The sequence below is a fragment of the Otolemur garnettii genome, unplaced genomic scaffold (assembly GCF_000181295.1).
Source record: "Otolemur garnettii isolate 467f Iridium unplaced genomic scaffold, OtoGar3 scaffold00104, whole genome shotgun sequence".
Taxonomy (NCBI): Eukaryota; Metazoa; Chordata; class Mammalia; order Primates; family Galagidae; genus Otolemur; species Otolemur garnettii.
The window spans coordinates 893,266-900,036 of NW_003852499.1; the positions used below are offsets into that span (position 1 = coordinate 893,266).

The following is a 6,771-nucleotide window of genomic DNA, read 5'->3' on the forward strand; positions in this document are numbered from 1 at the left end:
CCCAATGGGTTTGTAAAAAAAATACAAATTTCATTACTTCCGAGTTACCAAGTTACTTGCAAGTTACAAAAAAAAAAAAAAAGAAAGAAAAATTCAGCAATGTAGCTAACTTCAAAATAACTATACAAAATCAATTATATTCCTATATTAAAAAGAATTACAAAATAATATTAGAAAAAGAAAGATAGCATTGTATCAGCAACCAAAATAGAAAGTATACATACTTTCAGAACATGATTTTCTCACTCAAATGTAGTCAGATAAATGAAAAAAATGTTCTCTGATATATTTCTATGGCAAAATATCTAAATGATAAAGAAGACATAAAAAGAAAAAAACACCTTCCTGATTCTACTTTCCAGAGTGAAATACACCTATTCTTTTTTTTCTTTTTGAGTCTCACAATGTTGCTGTGGAGGCACAGCTCACAGAAACCTCTAACTCTCTTGGGCTTAGCAATTCTCTTACCTCAGCCTCCCAAGTAGTTGGGACTACAGGCACCTGCCATAACGCCTGCCTATTTTTTTGTTGTAGTGGACATTGTTGTTTGGCAGGCCCCAGTTGCGTTCGAACTTGCCAGCTCTGGTCTATGTCCGATGCCCTAACCGCTGAGCCTACAGCTACTCTTTTAAATGTTACTTAGCATTCTATAATACAGACGTACCATAATTTACTCTATTTTGGATATTCAAGTTGTTTTGCATTTTCCATTTACAAAGAATGCTGCAACAAATATCTTGTTAACAATCAAATCATTTCTTGAGCTTTTTATTTTTCCAAATTTTTCAGAAAGGAGGTCATAATTTTTCCATAGAAAAATTACCTCTTACCTCTGTCCTTCAAATGCCATATATAAGAAATGCCCTTTGGGCTTTGGGTTGGCGCCTGTGGCTCAGTGGGTAGGGCGCCGGCACCATATACCGAGGGTGGCGGGTTCAAACCCAGCCCCAGCTGAACTGCAACAAAAAAAGGGCGTTGTGGTGAGCGCCTGTCGTCCCAGCTACTCGGGAGGCTGAGGCAAGAGAATTTCCTAAGCCCAGGAGTTGGAGGTTGCTGTGAGCTATGTGACGCCAGCGCACTCCACCGAGGGCGATAATAGCCGGGCATTGTGGCAGGCGCCTGTGATCCCAGCTACTTGGGAATCGCTTAAGCCCAAGAGTTGGAGGTTGCTATGCTCCCTGCACTCTGCCGAGGGAGACATAGTGAGATTCTGTCTCAAAAAAAAAAAAAAAAAAAAAAGAAAGAAAGAGATGTCCAAAAGGGTTGAAACGCAACAAAATATCCACACATGGCAATGAAGATTTGTTGCCAAATTATTTGTGTAAAGGGGGGAATCAATGCCTCAAAGAATGGAAAAATATTCTTTTAACCTGAATATTGGGAGTGTGGGGAGGAAGAAAAGGCTTGGTTTGGCTTTATTGCCTTAAAGTTTGAGGATGATTTTTCATTCGCCATGTTTGTATCCTTTGTATACTGTATAGTCTCAAAAGCACTGTCACAAGTCACATCTTTTGGTCCTCGCAACGGCCTTACTGGGTAAGCAGGTCAAGTATTGAGGTCCCCTCCTCACTAACAAGATTTCAGAGAACAAGGGCCTTGCAAAAGTTTACAAAGCTGGAACAAGGAATCGGACTCAGACCTTCTGATGTCTATGTCTCTGTTTCATACTCATTTATCCCGTTAAGTATCCGCTCATTCCAGGAGCATTTACCCAACTCCAGAATGGTATCAGGGTAACATAAACTTCAACCCAATCCCCATGACACTTTTTAAACTGGGGGAGAAGCCCATCAAAGACATTCCTGAGAAAACTGGGATATTCATCTGCATATAGAAGGCAATAGAATGAAAAACAGGCCAGCTACCAGAGTTAGTGTGTAAATTGGACTGACAGCTTTTCATGTGCACAGGAGACTCTCCGGATGGAGAGAGCAGGGGGTTGGCATCCTGGGTAGACAGCTGGCTGCTCGGAGTCGAGTAGCCGGGTGGAGGCTGGAGGTGAGCGAGGGGCAGCGCGCGTCCCGCGCCAGGCAGCGCGGCGGCATTTCCCCGCGCAAGCGCGGCCAAGGCTTTCCCGGCGGAGCGCACTCCCGGGCGGGCGGCGCGGCTCGCGGCTCGGCGGCGCCCGGCTCCTCCTTAACCCGCGCCGGGAGGCGGTGGCGGCGGCGGCCGGGCGGGCGGGGGAGGGGGAGGGGCGCGGAGTGCGGCGCGGAGGCCGGGGAGGAGCCGGGGCCTGCAGCGGATCCGAGCCGAGCCCGAGCCCGAGCCGAGCCTTGACACTGTCCGTCCGCCTTCTGGCTCCTCGGGAGCCCGGACTGGCCGGAGCCCGAGAGGTGGCAGCGCCGGGAGCCCCACGCGCTGAAGGGAGCGGACCGGACCGGACGGGACTAGTGGAGGCGCTGCCGCCACAGTAGCCAGTGACGGGAGTCTGGAGCCGCGGCCTCCCGGACCCTGCTGCCCAGGCCAGCTCGGGGAGAGCGGGGAGTACGAAAACCCCACCCTCTGGGGCACCCCAGGAGCGGAGGCGGGAGCGGGGACCGGAGCAGCCTGTGTTCTTGTTGGGGAGAAGGTCCTTACTACTCGGGTGAGGGAAAGAAGAGACCCCTGTAAGGGGACGCGTCTCTCCTTCCTAGAGGCGAGGAAAAACCTCATACTGGCCGGGGAGGAGACCCCCCGAAGTAGGAAGGGGTGAGCCTTCCAGCAGGAAGCACAGTGAGACCACCCCATCGTGCCTCCTTCCCTCCAAACACGCATTCTAAACAGTTCAGGACTTTTGAGGCAAAGAGAAAGGGGGATATGCCTGTGGAGTAGGCACCCTCCATCCTAACCAGTACTCACAGAGGAGAGGAGTTCTTACGTTCAGAAGCAAAGGACACTCCAGGGAAAGAAGAGGAATCGGCTTTCAGCCTTTCTGGAGAGGGGAAGACCTCTCCCCTCAACTTCCTTGGACCTAGACAGTGGAACGGGGTAGAGCCCCTCCACTCAGATCTCCAGCAGTCAGAAACAGCCCTCCACTCCAGACAGAGCCAGTTTGGGGGGGAGGGGGACTCCCCCAAGGGGGAGGAGACAACTCCTGGTTGGGAGAGGCTCCTCCCCTCCTCCCCAGGGTAACTGGCAGGGTGTGGGGGGTGTGCCACCTTCCTCAGGTAGGGCCTCCTTCTCCTCCCCCTCCTCCTTCTCCTTTGGCTCCTCATCCTCAGGGGACCCAGTTCACCTCCCCAGCTTGGGAGGTTCAGCCAAGTACAGAAAGAGCCACTGAGGATGAGACTCATCACCTGCCTCTGAAGAGGGGAATCCCTCCAACCCCAAACTCCAGTACCAGGTGGTTCCTCTCTGCAGGGGGAACTGTGGAGACAGGTTAGTGCGTCCTTTCATTTTCTCTCTGCTATCTCTAAGCATTGGTGGGTGTAAGGGCTGAGATGGTGGATCTTGGGTGGCATTGCTGGAGAAGGTAAAGTGCTAACTCAGAATCCTCTGGAAAATGTGTTCTGAGGAAGCTCTTGGATTCCAAACCCTATCTTTCTGCAGAGGTTCTGAGAAATGGGTTTCTTAGCGTTTGGTTTCACCTATAGGATTTACTTGAAGTCTCTGGGCAGTGGATGTTTCCATGTTGAGGACAAAGGGATATCAGAAAGTCGCTGCATTTTCAGAACTCCATACTGTGTAGTAATGATTGACACAACCCAGCCAGACTCCTGTACTACTTGTCCATCCTTGGACCTTCTCATCTGGAAAGTGGGCCCTCGCTAAAGTCACAGTAGCAACTCATGTCTTGGCCTTGTCTAGGGCATGCTGGGGTCTTCTTAGTGTTCTCTCCAGTCCACTTTAATTATTGCTCCCTTGATAAGAAAAGCAGTCTGTTCCCACTCACCTTATATCAGATACCAAAGAGGCCTCCTCTCCTGACATTCCTGTTCCTAGCTGATGTATGCCTCTACCCCAAGGGAAAATGGGAATTCCATGTGTCCTGAGGCAAGAAGAAAGTGTACAGGGGAATGCCAATTCCTGGATGGGAGTTCTTCCTGAATGTTCACCCTGTACCCACTGCCCCAGTCTCCTGCAAGATTCTTATCCTTTGCTGACAGTTTCTTAAGAAAAATTAGTTCTGGGTAGGAAGATAGGAGGTTTGCTGCTCAACTTTCTTCCAGTCTTCCATTTAAATAAGTTGACCAATGGAGAGATTTGACCTCTGATGAGTATTTGAGAGTTTCCACCTAGAAAGGCATCTAATAGTCTCATTCTCTCCCTTCCCGTTTTTTGTTCAGTTCTGGGTCTTTGGAATATTACATTAAAGTTTTTTTCATAAGACAGGGAATCATCAAAGTCCAGAATCTTCAGAAGGAACAGGCAAAAGGTGCCAGGAAATCCTCCTAGCGGAGCCTGGGCTGTTTTTGGTAGAGCTTTGCCTTTCTATCTGAGGTCACTGACTAGGTGTCTGCTTTCCTACCTGGCTATTAAGAGATATCTTCTCTTCTGTATCATAGCAAGCTCAAGTGGCAAGCTTTGTCCAACTTGGGCTTTTATGTTTTCTCCTTTCTCTTTCTGGGCCATGGGTGGGCTACCTAAGGCCTAAGTACATCTGCTTGATCCTGCAAGTTACCTGTTAGTGGTGGAATATCAGATAAGGAAGAATGGTGTACATAGTGTTCCTTAAATTAGGTGAGTGTGGCTCTATCTCTATGTTTTGTCTGTGGAGACAAGTACCTATGTGCTTTTCAGACTCTATGTCAATTACTTAGAGCTGTACATTTCTAGTAGGTCTCTAGAAGCAGGTGCTCCTGTGTAAGGACCTGGAGAAGATGGTGGTTAGGATGCCCAACTGAGAGGAAAGGATTGGCCTCCTGCTGGCCAGCAGGAACCCTTATGATTGTATGCATGACAGTTATCTTAAGCAGTGGGGCAGTCCAGTCTCCAATTGGGAGCATTTCTTCTAGATCTAATAAAGCTTCATTTCTGATACCTCTAGTTTCAAAAGGGTGAGGATTCTTGACTCTTCACTCCAGAACTTTCTCTCCCACCTAAAAAAGAGACTGCTCTGGTGTAACAGCCCCCTGTTTCTTACAAAGTATTTTACCAAATGCTGGAGTGCACCTTTTTAAATGGCTCAGAGTGAACTGTATGACCACCACCACATTGTTTAAATGGCCCTGCTTGGACTGACTTTCTCTAGCTGTCTGTGCCTTTATGGAATCAGTTAGAAGCAGGTGGCTATTGGGTTGGATTAACTGTGATTTAGAGAGTGCCATTTTCCAGATCATGTCTTATGACTACACCTAGTTCCTGCTGAAAGATAAAAGAGATGATATTTCCCCATTCTTTCCTCCTTGGAGTTTGCCTGATCCTAGCATTACCACTGGAGTGATATTATCTTCAAAGGAAAAGTCTGAGAGTTGTGACATCCTGAAAACCATTGTTGACTCAGTGCAGGCTTTGCCATCCAAACCATTGCTGGCTTTCTGCTTTCACTCTTACCTCTTTGGTCTCATTTTTAATTTCTGGAATTCTTTTTTTCCCCTTTCAAAAATAATAATAGCTGTTTTTATATGACACTAAGTGCTTTAAACATATCAACTCAAGGTAGTCTTCCCAACAAACTTTTGTACGTACAGTTATCATCTCTGTTTTACAGATGAAGAAATCAAGGCACAGAGAGGTTAAGCTTCTTGCCTGGGTTGCACAGCCAAAAAGTAATAAAGCTGAGACTGAAACCCAGAAAACCTGACTCCTCATGAGGTGAACTTAGTTTCTGCCCTCTTAGCTTTTGCATTCTGTATAGGCCAGAAAGCTATCACTCCTTAATCTCTGATATTGGCACCTTACAGAGAACAGTTAGTGGCGTTTCAGATAAAATGGGTAGAAAACCATGCTCATTATTTTGGATTTTATATATTTTATTTGGGATTGGCCTTTTACTGCCACAGAGTATTTTTCTGTCTGGTTTTCTCTGCCTTTCTCATAGTACTGTAGTCTTCATTAGACAACCTGTGGATGTGATGGAGCCTGCCCTTTGGCTGCCTTTCCCAGTTTCTATGGGTATTTCCTTTGAGTCTTCCAGCTTGCAGAGAAGAATGTGGCCTGACTCAGGTTCTGCCCAATCCTGGTGGCATGAGGCCCACCTGGAGAGAGAAAGGTCTGGGTAACTAGGTTGGTTGGACTGAGAAATGGAAGTACCTCTGTTTGCCTTTCTAATAATAGCTCTGAACATTAGCCTGGTGCCATTATTTTGGGGAGCGTGGAATGTGAGGCAGCCACAAGCTCGTTAAGCTTCATTCACTTCCCTCCAGAGAGGAAGCTCTGGGCTGGCGTTTGAATTTATCCCTTTATTGAAATGGGAAACTGAGGCATCAGACTTCATCAGAGAGCAAAGGTTAGTTAGGGACACTCAGTGAGTCAGTTTCAAGTTGTGAATAGAATCAGGGAACCTAGGTATTTGAGGCTCTACACCAGGGGTCCTCAAACTTTTTAAACAGCGGGCCAGTTCACTGTCCCTCAGACAATTGGAGGACCAGACTGTGGGCCCTGGGACAAGTCGGCTGCTAAGCAGGACAGGCAGCAGCAGCAAAAACTAGGCGGGCTGGATAAATGTCCTAAGCGGGCTGCATGTGGCCCACGGGCCATAGTTTGAAGATGCCTGCTCTACACACTGGGCAACACTCTACCAATGGGGAAGTAAAAGGTGGGAGGAAGTGGGATAGGTTAAAGAAGAATGGTGCAGAAAGATCGGAAGGACAGAGGCTGTAGGCTTCTTCTAGGTGGTAAAATTGGAATATA

General features: G+C 47.7%; 1 protein-coding gene across 1 annotated transcript in view; it reads left to right on the forward strand.

Annotated features, from left to right (window-relative positions):
* The first annotated feature begins 2,228 nt into the window (after window positions 1-2,228).
* The window catches only part of FOXJ2 (forkhead box J2), a 23,552-nt gene continuing 19,009 nt past the window's right edge, over window positions 2,229-6,771 (forward strand). Inside the window, exon 1 of the mRNA XM_003796371.3 lies at window positions 2,229-3,357. The gene's annotated coding sequence lies outside the window, so the exon portion shown is untranslated. The remainder of the gene's footprint in view (window positions 3,358-6,771) is intronic.